This window comes from Panthera onca, chromosome E1 (genome assembly GCF_046562875.1).
Source record: "Panthera onca isolate mPanOnc1 chromosome E1, mPanOnc1 haplotype 2, whole genome shotgun sequence".
In the NCBI taxonomy this organism is placed as follows: domain Eukaryota; kingdom Metazoa; phylum Chordata; class Mammalia; order Carnivora; family Felidae; genus Panthera; species Panthera onca.
The window spans coordinates 14,421,153-14,438,258 of record NC_138352.1 but is presented as its reverse complement, the minus strand read 5'-3'; the positions used below and the strand labels follow the sequence as shown (position 1 = coordinate 14,438,258).

The following is a 17,106-nucleotide window of genomic DNA, read 5'->3' as shown; positions in this document are numbered from 1 at the left end:
CCTGTTGACTTCTCTGGGGCGCCGTATGTCCCCTGCAACCAAACACGTGCCACACAGCTTCCCACGGGCTACACACCGTTCTGCCAGGTACTGGGCAGTCTGCAACGTCCGTGGCAGAAAGCTGGTTCCCACGGGACTACAGAGCAGTGTGGGTCAAAATGACACCGTCTGGCATAAAGCAGGCGGCGCGGGGCAGCGGCTAGACCCCCGGGCTGGGGTCTGAAGATCTGTGTTTCCGTTTGCTCCGCTGCAACCGAAGCGGTCAGCCTGGGCAGCCACAGGCCGCGCGTCTGGTTCCCTGCCCGCGGCACAGCCATGTTCAGGCAGTGTCGGCTCTCCCGGCCCCCGGGCCTTTAGCACGAGCCAAGGTGAAGCCATATGGGAAAGCACCTGTGGTTGGAAACCGTTCTACAGTCAGTATCATAAAGCTCACGCTTACGGAACAGAGCACTGGCCACGGGCGTGCTTGTCACTCCGCAACGAGGGACGGAGAGCACAGCCACCACACGCTGGTGTTTCGGAACACAGAGACTCAGGGACACGGGGCTGGCCAACAGGAGGGGACGGGACCAGAGGGCTTTCAGGGTCCCGGAGCGCCTGGTTCTTCAGGATATCCTGTGTCCTCCATCTACAGCAACAGGATCAAAGCCCTTCTAAAACCCGCGGTGTTTCCAATGAGCATGACCTCAGCGCTCCGGTGGGCGGACAGGCAGACCCCCCCGCCCCGGGAAGTCCTGTGTCCCCACACAGTGCTGGCCTCTTTGCCTCCCGCCACAGCTGCGTGGAGGGGCCCGGCCAGGCCAAACCGTCTGAAGGCGGGACCAGTGAACGACAGCTCAGGACAGGCAACGGGCTGCCGCGCGTCTGTCTTCCGGGAAGAACAAGTTACGGGCAGCCCCACGTTGACCACGTGTCCCCGACGGGCGGCACATCCATCCCCTCTGCTCAGAGCCCCCGGGGGGGAAGGGTGGCCAAGCCGGGCCTCACTGACTTCCAACGACGTCCTCGGTGCACAAAGTGCCCCCCCGGCGCAGGCCTCCAGCAAAGCACCGGCATAAATCACAATAACGGGAGGCCCTTTCCAACAGGCTTCGCGCTCAACAACCGGCCAGGGAGCTCCTGTTCTTGAGAAAGAACAAGAAAAACTGGCCCATAAAAAGGAGAGACATTTGCAATGACTGTTCCTCCCGCATGCGCAGAAAATGCTGCCTCCACGACCAGCCCACACGCTGGACCCCACGCCCCACGGTCACCGTGTGCGACTCGGCCGCCGCCGCAGGGCCAGAAACACCTTCCGGTCTCGGTGTGGGCGGAACCCCCGCGGGCCGCGTCTCTCACACGCCCTGGGGTTCGGGTGGCAGCACGCAGGCCACCTGCCCGGCCCCCCCCTCCGCGCCCACGCCCGGGACGGGGGTGTCCTACCAAGAAGGCGCTACCAAGAAATGCTTTCAGGCCCTGCATTTCTGAGGCCGCTGCAGGGTCATCGCGGCAGGAGACGGGGATAAAGAACAGCCTCGGACAGAGCGCCTGGGCCTGAATGCCGTGTGGCCGCCGCGCCCGTCGGGCGGAGGTCCAACTCCCCCGTCCCTAGTTATCTTCACGCGCCGGACGAGGACGACACCCCACTCCCGATGGCGCCCCTGCCGCGAGCGAGCTGCCGCCTCCCCGCCCTCCGCCTGCTCTTCTGTTGTCTTGTGGGGGGGGGGGGACCGGAAGTAACGGCACAGGTGGTGAGGAGTGTTTGTTTCCCTGCTCGGTACGCGGCTGAGGCCCGTCGGCGCTCGTCCCGTAAGGGAAGCGTGCAAATACGCCCGCGTGTGCAACGTCGTCGTCCTGTGGGCTCCAGGCCTCCACCCGCGTGTGCCCGCTGTGCGTGGGACTGACCAGAGAGGCTGCGTTCACAAGCGATGATGCGTCATCCTGAACCCTTCATCTTGTAATTCATTTCGGCAAAAACTTAGGTTTGCACCAGAACGTCCACCGGTAAGGGGTTACAGAGGGGCGTGAGGATGCTAAGAGACGCAGGGCAGCGCGTACTTGATGGCACGGCCTCCTGGCCTCAGCCACAGGGCAGTTCTGTTCACCCCACGGGGACGCAGGGCCTCCCGGGTTGGGCCGGCCCAGCGGTGGCTCCGTCAGCCTGCCTCCGGCTGGGGAAGGCGGGGCCCGTGACCTTCACGGCCTGCTTCTCTGGAAGCTTCCACGGGCACCTTAGGGTGGCCACTCCATCCCTGGGCCCGGCACCAGCCAGGGCAGTGCTCCCCCTCCCTCCGCCCCCGTGTGTGCCACCTGCCCCTCAGGGCCTCCTGTGACGTGCCGACTGCTCCCCAAACCCGTGGGACCTGCGCCCTCAGCACGGCCGACGCTCTGGGAGCAGGACGTGGGGTCGATGATCTCGACTTCCCAGTCTCACTTCTAACACAAGTTTTCGTTTTAAACAATAATCTCCTCGCTTGAGCCCATGCCAGCCCATCAGGCTACTGTGCTCTGCTCATCTTTCCTCCCCACGCCCGCCATGCAGTCACGCCCACGACGCCCCGACTCTACAGTCTGGCTCGCCTGCCTCCCCTCCATCCAGCGCCCGCCATCCTCCTCCCCAGACTCAACACCCACATCGAAGGCCTACCTCCTCGACTCCTTCCGGTGCCCCGAAACCCTCACAAGGCAGCCACGTCCCCCCTGGACCCTCTCCCTCCTCGACTAGCTCTCCCACGCCCCCCATCCCTGTCTTCCGTCCCTGGTTCTCAGGCTTTTGAACTGGTCCCCCTTGGCCGGCGTCTCCCGGCCCAGTTCAGTCCAGGAGCCCCTCAACCACTCCCACTACACTCTGCCCCCGTCCACAATGTCCTTCTCCTCTGACGGGCCGCCACCCACAGAGCGACCCAAATACCTGGGTTTCGGCAGTTTGGGTTCTTTTCCCACCTGTGTGTCACTGCCGTGACGTGTGTGACTTGACCGACTGGCTTCCCTCCCCCCGGCCCCGTGCCCACCTCAGCAGAGGGTCTGGCGTCCCGGGCTGGTGCCGCCTGCCACGTCCTGCTAAGAGGGATGATGCGTGGCTCCCGAATCTGGGGTGCGGGTGAACGCTTGAGTGCTTCCCCCTGACAGGATACCGACCCCATCCACAAATGCATGGAAAGAGCCAACAAACCACACAACCACCTTCCTTCAGTGTCGCGTCTTCCCTCACGGACAGCAGCCGACGGTCTCCCTTTCCCACTCAGCTTGCGTTAACGCGGCCCTTACTGTCGACGGCGGCTCCGACAGGCCCTCTACAACTGGCACAGGTGACCACTGACTCCCTGTCAGCTACGGTGGCCTCTCGAGTGCTCAAGCGGAGCGCCCTCTCGTACCTGAGCGGGCGTGTGGCATCTCTGGGCTCCCGGTCCCCGGCTGCCTCCCTTCCCGCCCTCGGGATGTGCTCCTGCCCTCTTCTCCATTCGCGGCCTCTCTGCCATCATCCCAGGCCGGCGAAGCCGCGGTAACGCATCCCACTTCGGGCCCTCCCTCTCCCGAGCCCCTTCCTCCCGTCGAACACACCCGCACAGCTCGTTTGCCTGAAAGAAAACAACAGACAACCAGCAGCCCACGTGATCTGGCAAGTCGTGCGTGCGCCGTTCCTTTCCTTCCTCCAGACTGAGCTAAGAGTCTGTGTCAAAGGCCTGCCCCACCTCCCACTGGGCTCAGGCCTCCTGTGTCGGGACCCCCTTCCCGCCGGGGCCCAGGGCGCGGTGTTCTCCGGACCGGGAGAGTCTTGACTCACACCTGCAAAGCGCACCCTGTACTGACTGTGGGCGGGGCTGCGGAGGGCCGGCCGGGAGCCCCCGGGGGCCATCAGAGCCACCGCCAAGGCCACTCGGCGCTGTGTCCGCACCGGGACGCTGCCCCGTGCCCACGCCCGTGCTCGTTCCCAGCAGGGCCTGAGCCGCCCTACTGTGGACCCGCGTGCACGTCTTCTGAATGGGACCCCGGGTGGCACAGAACAGATGCTGCCTGCAGAATAAGACCGCTCCTGAGCCTCACCTCCGTGGACCTCGCCCTCTTTCTGGGCTCACGGTCACCGTCCCTTCCCTCAGACTGCGGGGTCTTGCCGTGCTGGACTACTCAACAATGGGCCAAACCCGGGTTCGAGCCCAGGGCCCGGACAGGATCGTCTGCTCAGAATGCCGTGGCCACCTTCTCACTGATAGAACTGACAACACACAGCCAACACGATGCCGCCCGCTCCGAGGCAGGCAGAGGGACGCTGGTCCTTCTCTCCGCGCCAAGAGCAGCACGGATAAGGGAGCTGTCCCCCTGCAGACTCTCTCCGGCTGGCGGGCAGGGACTCCGTCTCCCAAACCTGTGCAGTGCAAGGACTTCTACGGCCACCTGGAACCGAACAGGCATTCCAAAGAAGCTGTTACTTCGACCGCAGAACACACAAGCGTCAGGCTGTTCCAACGACCGGCTGACAGTGCTGAACACCCGTGCCCGATGCCTGGCCTCGCGGCCGCTTTAACAGGCCCTCTGTCTCTGGTTCAAACTGTTCCATGTCAAGTATATGCACACCAGGGGCACAAGTGACAAGGAGCAAGAAAACCAAAGAGGCTGACGTCCTGCGGCTTAATTCACACCATTGTAAACCCACATGCACGGGTTGCACATGGTCCCATGATTCTGGAGTTCAAAAGATGCTAGTCAGGAGGGACCAGGAATCCCATCTAAGCACAAGAATGAGAAAGAAATGGCTTCTGCAGGAAACCAAGTGACTGCTGCTCCGTGCCCACGGGAGTCGCGAGCGTCCACTATAAAACGTGCAGCCATACACATTAGACCTTTGAAAGCGACGCGGCTTCGTATCCCCGATTACACACGGAGACATGTGCACACTTGGCCGCACATACCAGATAAGAAGTCAAAGCACCGTTACAATGGCCCAGAGGTTTAGTAAGAAGATACAAACAGGCAAATAAATAGTTAACAGGTCATTGTTCTCTCAAACGTGAGGCTAATTCAGTTGCTCTGCAGGTAGGATGTCAAACAGGGATGAAAACGGATTTGGAACATAGTGACGACGGCATCTGAACATCAGAGGACAAAGGACTTTCCTCCCATTGGCCAAGGATGACCAGGAGGGCGTGGAGGGGTGGGGAGCGAGGCTGGCGGGGCAAATGCTGTTTTAGAAGTATCATTTCAGCCCAAGCTGACTTCCTGGAACCACGTTGATGACTCTGCGGCACAGTGCGCTGAACCGCACATAATCTTTGTTATCTTCTGTACGTTCCCGTTCTGTTAAAAGAACACGCCGTTCGCGCCTGCTATGCCACGTCCTCCATCCACGCTCCACGCCGGCGCATCGAACTCTCACCAGACTCCTGGACTCACAGAGCCGCCTGGGGATCCCGCCTGAGACAACGCATCCCCTGGTTCTCTCGTTAGACAAACACTGGAGGAGAAGACAGGATGTGAGCCAACAGTCAATTGCCGTGAGCTAAATAAGCTCCGACATGAACCAAAATGAAAAAGGCAACCGCCCTTTAAAACAGAATTCGTTCCAGAAAACACTCCTCTCCAGGAAATAAGCCGATTTTCCAAATTTGGTCAAATAGGTCGATATTTAGGCAGTAGCTCTGAAAACATTATGTCTTAGCTTGTAGCATTATGGATGTCACTGAGCCTCGGGACAGTACTTGAGTGTGGTCAGCTGATACTGAGGACCGATCGAAGGAGACACGATTTGAATGCAGGTATTTCACAAAGCGCCGTCCAGCCAGCGTGGGTCACATGCGTGACCCTGTGAAGCGTCCTGAGGAACTGTCCAGAGCCCACGACTCGGGGAACGTGCTGTCGCTGGGGTGTACCTTCTCTTCTATTTTTCTCCCCTTCACCCCCAACCCTTCTCAACACCCCCCAGGCACCCATGTCTATTAAATGTACGTCCTTCCATATTTTTATTTAAGCATATGTGTAGACGTACGTTCATATGCCTATTTTGCATTTAATTCACCAAAGAGTACTGTGGCATAAATCTAAGCCTGTTTCTTATTTCTGCACTCCACACTATGCACTTAAAACCACTTAAATCAACTTAATTCTGTGCAATTTCCATACAGTGAGACGCACCCGTTTTCAGATCATGGTCTGAAGCAGCAGACAGATGTGTCTCACCTGCCATCACCCCGGCCCTGAATCTGCCCCAGCGAGCCCCACCCGCTTTATCTCGCTGTGGTCAGCCTTTCTCGGGATGTCTCGGAATCATGAACTGGGCACTCCCCCTGTTCATCCGCCAATCATTACAAGGTTTCTGAGATTCACTCATTCTGTCTGTTATCAATAGCTTGTAATATTGCATGGACGGACAGCAATTTGATTATCTGTTCAGCTGCTGATGGACATTTGGGTCTTTTCAGGTTCTGGGTATCATCAACGGAGCTGCTAGGAACATTCACGTGCACGCCTTTCTGTGGACACAGGTTTTCTTCCTCTCGGGTCACTGCGTAGGCATGGAACTGACGGGCTGTACATGTAACATTATTAGAAACGGCCAAACGGATCTCCGAAGTGGCTGTACTGTTTTGCATTCCCGTTGGCAACACATACCACGCATCCTTCCTGTGTCCGTCAGCCGTTCCCGTATCTTCTTTGTAGAACATCCACCCAATCATTTGGCCATTTGTTTAAAATCTGGGTTGTTTTCTTGAGTTTTTAAAGGTCTTCCTATATTCTCTATGCAGGTCTCTGTCAGACAACGTATTGTAAAGGTGTCTTAACAGTGTCTATCAAACAGCACAAGTTTTTAATTTTAATGAGCTTCAACTGATCGATTTTTTTAATGGTCTGTGTTGTTCGGGTCACGTCTAGAAAATCGTCAATTTCTCCTATGTTTTCATCTACAAGTTTTATAGTTCTACCTTGTGTAAGATCAGAAGTTAATTGCTTACAAGGTTGGGGATTTTGTTTTTCCTGAATGAACAGCCAATTATTCCAGTACCATTTGTTAAAGAGACCGTCCTTTCCCCATCAGACCACCTCAGTATCCTTGTCCCAACTCAACCGATCATATACGTGTGGGTCTACGTCTGCACTCTGTGGTCCGTTCTGTTGGTTTATGTGGCCGTCCGTGAGCCAATGCCACAGTCGTGATTACCGCGGCTCGATACGAAGTCTTGAAATAAATCAACGTGCCTCCTTTTCGAAACGGTTTTGGCTACACCCTTTGCATTTCTACATAGGATTTAAAATCAACTTGTCGGGGTGCTCGGGTGGCCCAGTTGGTTGAGCATCTGACCCTTGAATTGTTGGCTCAGGTCATAATCCCACGGCTGTGGGACTGAGCCCCGAGTCAGGCTCCGTGCTGAACGAAGAGCCTGCGTAAGACTCGCTCACTCTCTCTCTCTCCCCCCTGCCATCCCCCCTTCTCCCCTCCCTGCTCATGCTCGCTCGCTCTCTCTAAAAGAAGCAAAACAGGAACTGTTAAAAATAAATAATGATAAAACCAAGTTGTCAATTTCTTTAAGAAATAGGATTCTAACTGGGATTGAACTGGATACACAGATCAAGTTGAGCAGATCTAAAACGCTCGTTGTTTTACTCTCTAAGCACAGTCTAATCCTCCACGTACGCTGCGGTCATTCTCCGTGACGCTCCGTGGCTTCAGGCGCACGGGTCTGGCACGTGGTTTGTTACCTTCATCCTCAAGTCATTTCAGAACTTTGATGACACCGCAAATCATCTTTAAATTTCAGTTTCCAAGCGTTTGTCAATAGTACCCAGAAAGGCAACTGATGTGGGGTGGGGTATCCATCTGATGCCCTAGAACCAAGCTAAAATGAATGAGTTCCAGCCACGTCTTTGTTGGCCACTCCTGAGTTTCTAGGTAGACAATCATGTTGTCTGTGAGTAAGCAGCTTTATTTCCTCGCCAATCTGTATGCCCTTTTATATTCTTCTGGCTTCGCTGCCCCGACTAGAACGTCTTCTAGCCCTATAATAAACAGTAGTGGTGAGAGTGAACATCTTTGTCTCGTTTGCAACCTTCTGGGGAACACATTTAACCTTTCACCATTAAGTACAATGTTAGCTACAGGCTCTCCTGAGATGCCTTTTATAAGCTTAAGAGTGTTCGCTTCCATTGCTAGTTTGCTGGACTGGTTTGTTATGAACGGGTGTCAAATTCCGTCAAATGCTTTTATGCGTCTATTGAGATGATCATATGGTTTTTCTCTTTAACTCTGGAAAAGGAGAATGAATACATTTATAGTAAGTTGTACCTTGCAACGGATCGCATGTAGTGATATGCATATGGTAAATAAACAAACAAACCCTGTGTTCCTGAGATAAACCTTACTGGATTCTTTCTGTATATTCACAGGCTTCATTTGCTAATATTTTGTTAAGGATTTATTTATTTTGGAGAGAAAGAGAGAGAGACAGAGCTTGAGTGGAGGAGGGGCAGAGAGAGAGGGAGACACAGAATCAGAAGCAGGCTCCAGGCCACGAGCTGTCAGCACAGAGCCGAACGCGGGGCTCAAACCCACAAAGTGCGAGATCATGACCTGAGCTGAAGTCGGGCTCCCAACCGACTGAGCCACCCAGGCGCCTCTTTGTTAAGGATTTTTATATCTGTGTTAATGAGGAATCTTGGTCTGTAAGTCCTCCTCCCCCCAGCCTCCACTTTATACAGTCTTTGTGTGACTCTGATCTTGGGGGTCAAGTTAGCCTCTGGAACGAGACAGGAGACGTTCCACTTCCTCTATTTTCTGAAAGCGTTCATAGAAGAATTGGTGTTATTTCTTTCTTAAACATTTAAGAATTTATCGGTAATAATATCTGGGCCTGGAGTTTTCTTCGTGAGGCTTTTACCTGTAATTCAATTTCTTTATGACGTATAAACTCTCTAGATTGTCATTTCCTTCCGTGTCAGATTCAGTAATTTGTGTCTTTCACGCAATTCACCCACTTCATTTAAGATGTAGAATTTACTGGAATAAAGTCCTTCCTACTTAAAAGGATCCCCTTTTAACCCTCTTAATGCCTGTGGTGATGCTCCCTTTTCTACTTCTGATATAGGTAATTTGTGCCTCTTTTCTGGTTTTCTCGACCATCCAAAGAGAGTGTCGACAATTTTATCGAGCTTTTCAAATTTATCAGGATTTCTAGATTGTTTCTGGAGTGTTTTCTGTTCATTATTACTCTCCTTTTTAAAAATTTCTTTTCTTCTACTTATGGTTAAATGTGCTTTTCTTTCTCTGGTCTTACAGAGAAAGACCATACGTTGTATACTTTTCCAATTAAAATCTACAAACACCGTTATGATTTTGAGATCAGTAACTGCTGGTGTATATAAACCAGTTCACTAACTACTTGCAGCTTACCTGGTGTTTTACCCACGATTCCCGAGTGCTGAACCTTCGGCTAGTTTATCTCACAAGCTGTGCAACAAGAAAGGCCCAGTGCACGTCTCTAAGCGGACTTCTGGAGGCATTTCCATATCCCGCTAAGGAGAAACGGCGCTGCAAATTAAAGGGGCGTGTAATTTACCACGAGATGGGGGGGGGGGGGTGGTCTCAGATACGTCCGGGGGCGAAAATGTGCATCCCCCAATCAATGAAGTATGACAGATGATCCATGCTGTACGGGGATGATTACACAGTTTTGTGTTTTTCCACTACTTACTTATCTGGCCTTCCTGGCGGCCAGGGCTCCGAGGCCTGCAGGAGTGCCAGAGAGAGTCCTCGCCTGCTCCCGGCCTCGACGGGAAGCTGTCTCAAGTTGCTGCGCCAAGCATGATGTCTGCCGAAGAGCCTGGGGTAGCCCTTCCCCAGTTAAGTGAGGCCCGAAGGCCTTCACTGAAACACGGATCTCAACTCCCTCCGTCGTCATGGCCATCAAAGTGAAGAAAAGGAGCCAGACAGGCACGAGTACCGGGGAGAAAATCACAGCAGAGAGAGACAGGCAGGCGCCAGACAGGCGGGCGGAGCACGCGGCAGCCTGCAGCGCCCGCTGGGGCTCGAAGCCCGGCTCTCTCGTCCCCGTCCCTGCCCACGGGCCCGCTGCGAGGGCCGACTGAGACGGTTCCTGCGGTGGCCCGGGTGCCGTGCCGTACCGCTAGCTGCTCTGGCCACCGCGATGGTGACGTTCCAGCCAAACGTAAGAAAGAGTCGGACAAGTCGCAGCGACTCAGCAGAGGAGAGAGGGCGGACACCTCAACCCCGGATGGAGAAGAGCCAAAGAGAAGTCAGCCGACTCGTGGCGCGGAATTTCGGGACGCAGAGAGGCCCAGGCGCCGGGGCCGGAGCTGAAACTGAGAGTGCCGGTCCGACTTTGTATGGAGACGGGGGCAGCCCCAAGACGCCCCCTCCTGTCGTAGAATTCTGGGGCGTTAACCAGACGTGCTGGGGACGTGAAGACGCTATGACAGGTACCGGCTGCCTCCTCTCTGCAGACTGTGGCATCTCCCCCGGCTCTATAGGGGGGATGTTTGTTTTTCCTTAGATTTAACCTTCGTTTTCTGACTGTACATACTACATCTGAGCCTGCTTCAGCTGTATCCCACGGGCAGGAAAAGCTCTGCTAAACCGTCACTCAGCTTCGAGTATTTCACGATATTCTTTACGTTATATCCTCTTTAATCTAACGGTTTTAAGAGTAAGATTTTTTAGCTTTCAGGACTTTTTTCCCACCTATTTTTCCACTACTGAGCCCCAACCGCGCTGCACAGTGGTCTGAGAACAGAGTGTACACGGTGTGGACTCTCCGGGGTTATTCAAGCTTCCCCTGTGGCCCAGCACACGGTTGTTTTTGTGACTTGTCCACGTGTGCCAGAACGGTGTATCCTGTGTTTGCCTTTGTTACACCCAGTTAATCAATCCTGTCACTGAAATCTTATCTATCTGGCTTACTTTCCAACTCCTGGGAGCCTCGGTCCCTTTATTCCTGAGTTGCTGCTTCCGTCCGTGGTTCCTTCCGTCCTCATCATACACGGCTCGGGGCCACGCTGTCGGGTGGGTGCAGAGTCCCATCCGCGTGTCTCCTCGTCGCCTGCGCTTTCCCGCCATAAAACACTGCTCTTTGTCCCTTTCGACGCGTCTCATCTCGGGCTCTGCCCTGGCTTATAAAGCTGTCACTTCAGCTTTCGTTCGGCTCATACTTCTCCTTTCATCCTGCGATTTCCAGCCTTTCAGATGCTGTGTTTTAAACACGTGTCCTGTGGACGAGGGGCTGCTTTGCCGTGTCACGGGGAATTTTACGGGGCACAGAACCCCTGTCCTCTGAGAGACGCGGCTCACTCAGACCACCCTTTTAGCGCAAGACTTATTGTGGCCGCTTTGTTTCACACTTTCTGTTCACCGTGCTTTTCTCTTCTCTTTCTTCTACCTTCCTTTAGAGGGAAGAAATGGTCTCTCCTGGTGTGAAAATGACACCTTCTATTTTCATTATTCTGGTGGTTCTGTCTCCCATGTCAGACCAATCGCACGCGCAGTTTCCATGACCGATACCGTAGCCGTCTTCGACTTCCAACTCGCACTCCGACCTTCTGGCCTCTCCCTCTTCCTCTGTGTCTGGGGTGGGCCCAGGCCTCGCTGCCCTCCGCCGCGCCCGCCGTGCTGCTGGTCAGCACACCTGCTACCTTCTTTAGCCCATCGGTGACACTCTGCACGCCCCGTATCTCCGCCTGAGCTGTGTCCCTAACTGCCTGCCTCCTCCTCACGTTCCCGGTGTCACCTTCGCTCTGAATTCTTCCTCTGCCTTCTACAGGTGCAGGCTACTCCCCAGAGGACAGCTGGTCACCTGTCCTTCCCTCCCTGCCTCCTTCTGTGCCCATGAGGGACGGTGTGGGGAGGAGCCACCGCACGGCCGGAACGCCTGCCCTCAGACTGCCCTCGCCTGCGCCCTCCCGTCCTCACCTACCCCGCCGTGTCCACCCGGCCTCCTGTCTCCTCTCCCAGGGGTCTCTACCGTCCCCAAGGGTCCCCACATTTCTGGCTCGTTGCTGAATGGACTCCCCACGGGACCCATCAGTGTTGGCCCCCGTGGCAGCCCAAGGACTAGGTCTGGGGTCGGAGCCAGGGAGGGGGCGGAGGGGCCGGGGGTCAGCAGCCCTGCCGTTCCCTCCCGTTCCGCCGTCTCTCCTAGCAGCATTCGCCAGGTTTCTGCATGTGGAGCTCTGTGACGACACATTATGGCACTCACATTCACGAGCACGGCACCGGACCGCAACGGTCAGAATACGTGGTCCAGCCTGGAGGTGGGCACGGGACCAATCACGTGACCTGACGGTTTCTGGAAGCTCCCGTGGGGCTTATGCAGCAGGACCAGAGTGTGGCTGAGGCCGTACTGTGAAGGCCTCCCGAGAAGAAAACCATTTCAACTAAACTTACCTACTACTAAGGCCCAACACACAGAGCGAGGCGTTTTACTCCCTTATGTGTCTCCGTGGCCTCACTCTCTGGGAGGGGCTCTGACTGTCTCCACCTTCAGACATGAGAAGTAAGGCAGAGCCATCGTATCCAATTTTTTAAAAGGAACTAAAAACCTGACAACACACGAGCACTGAATGCTCAGGCAGGAAGTTTGTTCTCCAGCAAAGAAGCTGTATTTTAGAAAATTCTAGAGAGAACCATTAACCCTATCATCAAAAACCAGCAAGGATTTCTGTCTGTAAAGGTAACTCTGAGTCTTGGCCGAGTCTTTAAGAAAGATACAAAGCAAACGTCACAGGCAGGGTCTGCGATGGGATAGGCACTGCCCTCTGCTCAGCCCGGCCGGACACACAACGGGGGCCTGGCGCCTGGGCCTCTCTGCGTCCCGAAATTCTGCTCCGTGAGTCAGCTGACTTGTCTTTGGCTTTTCTCCTTCCTGGGGCTGAGGTGTCAGCCCTCTCTCCTCTGCTGAGTCATCACGACTTGTCCGACTCTTTCTTACGTTTGGCTGGAACGTCACCATCACGGTGGCGAGAGCAGCTAACGTGACTGCACGGCGTCCGGGCCACCACAAACTGCCGCGTGCTGAGCTCCGCCCGCCTGCCTGGGGCCTGCCTGTCTCCTCTGCCTCCCTCGCTGGGTAAACACAGGAGGGCAAGACTTCCCATGCGGACGAGTATACATTAATCTGGTGTCATTAACATTTAAACTCCCTGAAATTCCTCAATTTAATTGAAAGGAGAGAAACACGTTCCTTGACCTCTATTCAAACCAAAATAATGTCTATCATTTTCTTTAATAAACAATACGATTACATGCTGCACAATGTAATAGGCATCAATCTAGTTTATAGCAAATTAAGTGCCACTGGGTTATAATTTTCAGTAGTACACAAATATAGTACACAAATATAGCCACAATACATTTAAAATGGAATTCTGCCACCAAAGACGCAGAAAAAGCCAAAAGAAAACCTGTATTTTAGACTCTTGTACTACGTTGATATACATGCTGAGTAAGGTAATCACTTATATAGGGAATAATGTACTGGCTCGTTTCAGAATTACTGACACTATCGATTTCTGAAAATAAGAAATACTGAAGCAAAACACGAAAAGCAAATCCAAAAACCAGGTTTCCCAACAACGACTTCATCATCAAATAAGATTCACAAACACACTTGCCACCAAATACGACCACACACGCGTTTCGTACGTACAAAGCAAGGCTGTGGTACGTTCGTAAAGCACACGGTACTCTTCTCCACTTGTGCCTTATATAATGAGTGAGTGCTGCTAAAAACCATCGTCTTATTCACACAAGAACGAAGGACGGAGGGAGGGTATTTCCTGACCAGTAGATGAGGACAGTGGTCTCACGCACACTAAGATTCTGGTTCCATTTTCAAAAGCACGAGCTGGCTAAGTAGGGTCCAGTGGCTGTTTTCACAAAACAGTTTTCCGGGAACACAGCTCCTCTCATCTGTCCATGTCCGTACGGCTCCCCCACACTACCAGCAGAGCTGGGGTCTCGGGCACCCAAGGCCTCAGCTATTCACTATCTGGCCCTTTACAGAAGAGCATAGCGGACCCCTATCATCCTTGAGTTACTGTGGGCTCTCCTACCTTTGCTGACTAGCATCCTAAATGCCAAAGCCCTAGGCTTTGGTTAAATAAAACAGGGAACGTGAATAAAGTGAAATCTTATGCGGTCATGACAAATGGTGTTTACTAACAGTTTCTAGTGGTCTAGGATAAATTTATTATAATGCTAAAGATTAAGTAGCAGAAACTGCAAATTTTAGCCTCATTACATCCGTGCAGAAATGTACACACGTAGAAGTAGAGACTAACAGGCAATATAGCAAACAGGTAACACTGAGCGTGTTGAAGTTGGTAAAATCTTGAATGATCATTCTCTTTTTGCATTTTTTAGAAATGTGTTCACTTCTTTTGAGAGAGAGTGAGCGAGCACACACGCGCCTGCATGAGCAGGGGAGGCAGAGGGTGGGGGCCAGGGTGGGGGAGACAATCCCAAGAAGGCTCTGTGCTGTGAGCGCAGAGCCTGACGCAGGGCTGGATCCCACGGACCGTGACGGCATGAGCTGAGCCAGTCAGGCGCCCTTCTTTTTACTTTTTACAAGTTTTCTGCAAGGAATGTACATCCTACTTTAAGTTGGAAAATACTGACTCTGCAAATGAGAAACCAAACCTTAACCCTGGAAATACGAATGAGTGCTACCCACCAGGCTGTTTTCCTTTCTCCATTTAAGACAAGCTGGTGGTTTCTGACCGGTTGTTACAAACGAGCACACGTTTCGCCTGACGAGTCTTCCAAGGATCGTGGTCTGTCGCCGTCACGGGCTAAGGACCGCGCAGCCGCCATCTGATTCATCCGTTAGGCAGAGAGTGGCTTACCGCGAAGACAGACCCGCCAGGCAGTGCCCGACTGTTCCACACACCCTGCTGATGACCACCGCCTGCAACCCTGGCGCGCTGATTCCGAAGCCCCCCCGACGGGAACCATGTAAGTTGCAGCCGCTTCTCCCTATGTTTCCCACCAGACGTTACTTTTACAAGCTTTAGTTACAGCCTCACTCCCGACAGGATTTCAGACAGCTCCCGAGACAACGCGTCCCGTCGCGGCGGAGTGAGGCCCGCTCCCCGATCAGAGGGCGGGCTCGACGGCACCCAGCTGTGAGTGAGGGGCGCCAAGTCCCTCCCGACCAGGGTGGAAGGGAGCACGTCGGGGACACGGGCGAGGACATCCGCCTGCCGCGGGGGCGGCGACATGGGCAGGTGTGGGGGCCGAAGATTCCCGCTCAGGCCCTTCTTGCTTTCTTTTCCTTCCTCCCTCCCTGCATGCATCTCCACTCGCCCGCCCGAAAACCCGCACAAATGCCCCGTGCCAGGCCCCGCAAACAGCCCCGGCCCAGGGCGGGCAGAGGCCTGGGCACACCTGGCTCCCGGCGTCATTCGGGAGTCAACGGGGAGGGATCGGACGGGGACCGGATCGGGCTGGGAGAGTAGCTGCCTCGGTGCTCTTATCAAGTCACGTTCCCACGCAAACACCCCCCGGGCTCTCCCCGTCAGTCCTCCGCATCAAGGTCAGGGGCTCGGCATTCAGAGCAACCCACGTCCGACGCCGGTCCACCCCTGACCTCACCTACACCTCTTCAGCTTCCTGGGCCGATGACCTGCTCTTCTCAGAGACGCGCATCACCCCTGGAGCCGGCGGGGCTGTGAGCCGCCTGTCCGCGATGCCCCTCTGCTCCTCTTCAAACCCGGCCCCCTGCGGGGACCCCCATCGGGCTGCGTCTCCCCCAGGACGCTTTCCCTCGTCCCCTTGGCCCTCAGAGATTCTCTGTCCCCTGGGCACACGGGAGCCCCGGCCACGCTTGCCCGCGACACTCAGGCGCCTCAAGGCAGCTTGTGTCCTCGGCCAGACTGTAAATCTGTGAGGACAACTTCGCGTCTCCTATGGCGCTTAGTGCGGGTTTTCAGGACACAGCGGAACTCAGTTAATTATTTCCTGGATGATGAACAGAATCACGTTAAACGGCCCTTCCTCCTCTCCTGGCGACCGCCAAACAGCACCGACAGTTACGGAGAAAAACTCAGGACCGGCCTCGTGAATAAAAAGCCTCGTTGAGAGAGTTGCGCCCGCAGGGGGGTGGGTGACGGTGCGGAGCCCCCGTGTCCTCCTGGCCTGAGCTTCCGCTTCTTTCCACGTTTGGAGAACGTGTCCGTGTCACCCTCAGGAAGCGGCACCTCTGCCGACCTCTCCCTGCACACGGGAGCGCCCGTTTCTCTCTGTGTCGCCTGCCCTCTGTTCCCTCCTGCGGCCGCCCTTCCAGCTGATGCGGGCTGCGGCCCCCTCTCCTGCCACAGATCCCTTTCCTGCCACAGATCCCACCTGCCGTGTTCCTCCTTCCAAACATCATCGTTTTCCTACCTCTGCCCCCACCGGGCTCTTCCTTAGATTCCCGCTTCGCAGTCCTGCCTACTGCTTCTAGAGTCTTCCTTCCTTCATCCCCATCATGTGCACACAACTTGCTTGGGGCCGTTCCACAGCTCTGTCCCGCGCTGGCCGTGCCCCTCAGGGTCAACCTCTGCTTCTCGGGGCGCAGCGGGGGACCTGTCAGCTGGCGGTTGAGCTGGGCGGCTAGGAGCCCCTCTGGGCAGCTCCCTCACTGCTGACTCCTCACGGGGAAGTCACCCTGCAGGAGGCTCTCCGTGGGGCAAGCCCCAGCCCTGGGATGCGGGGGGCGGGGTTTGGGGGAGCTGCTCCCCCAGGGGAGCTGCTCCGCCAGCCCAGCATTGTCGACCTCACCGGGGGGCCTGGGCGGACTGGGAACACTGCTCTAGCTTCTGTCCAACCAAGCAGCTCCGGCCCTCAGGGGTCTCCCCAGGGGCCTGTTGCTGAGCTATTATATTAGCCCCCAGGGTCCACACGTGTCTCAGCTGCTTCTCTGGGCTCGTGGGAAGGACCGGGGGGTCTGTGGGTTTGTGTGCCAGGCCGCCCTCGGAGAAAGCCCTGGAAAGGGCCCACCCAGCAGACAGTGAACACCACCCACCAGCTGTGTGCTTCCCCTATGCCTCCCGGACGTGTGTCCCTCTCCCGGCTGGACAACAGCTAGACAAGCTTCTCAGCAAAACATAAAATGGAAAATAGAGACTAAAAGAGCCAACGGGACGGCCGGC

At 55.1% G+C, this 17,106-nt stretch overlaps 1 protein-coding gene across 1 annotated transcript in view; it reads right to left on the bottom strand.

The window, feature by feature from the left end:
• The window catches only part of RPTOR (regulatory associated protein of MTOR complex 1), a 331,619-nt gene that overhangs the window by 148,332 nt on the left and 166,181 nt on the right, over positions 1–17,106 (bottom strand). The gene's annotated exons all lie outside the window — the stretch shown is intronic.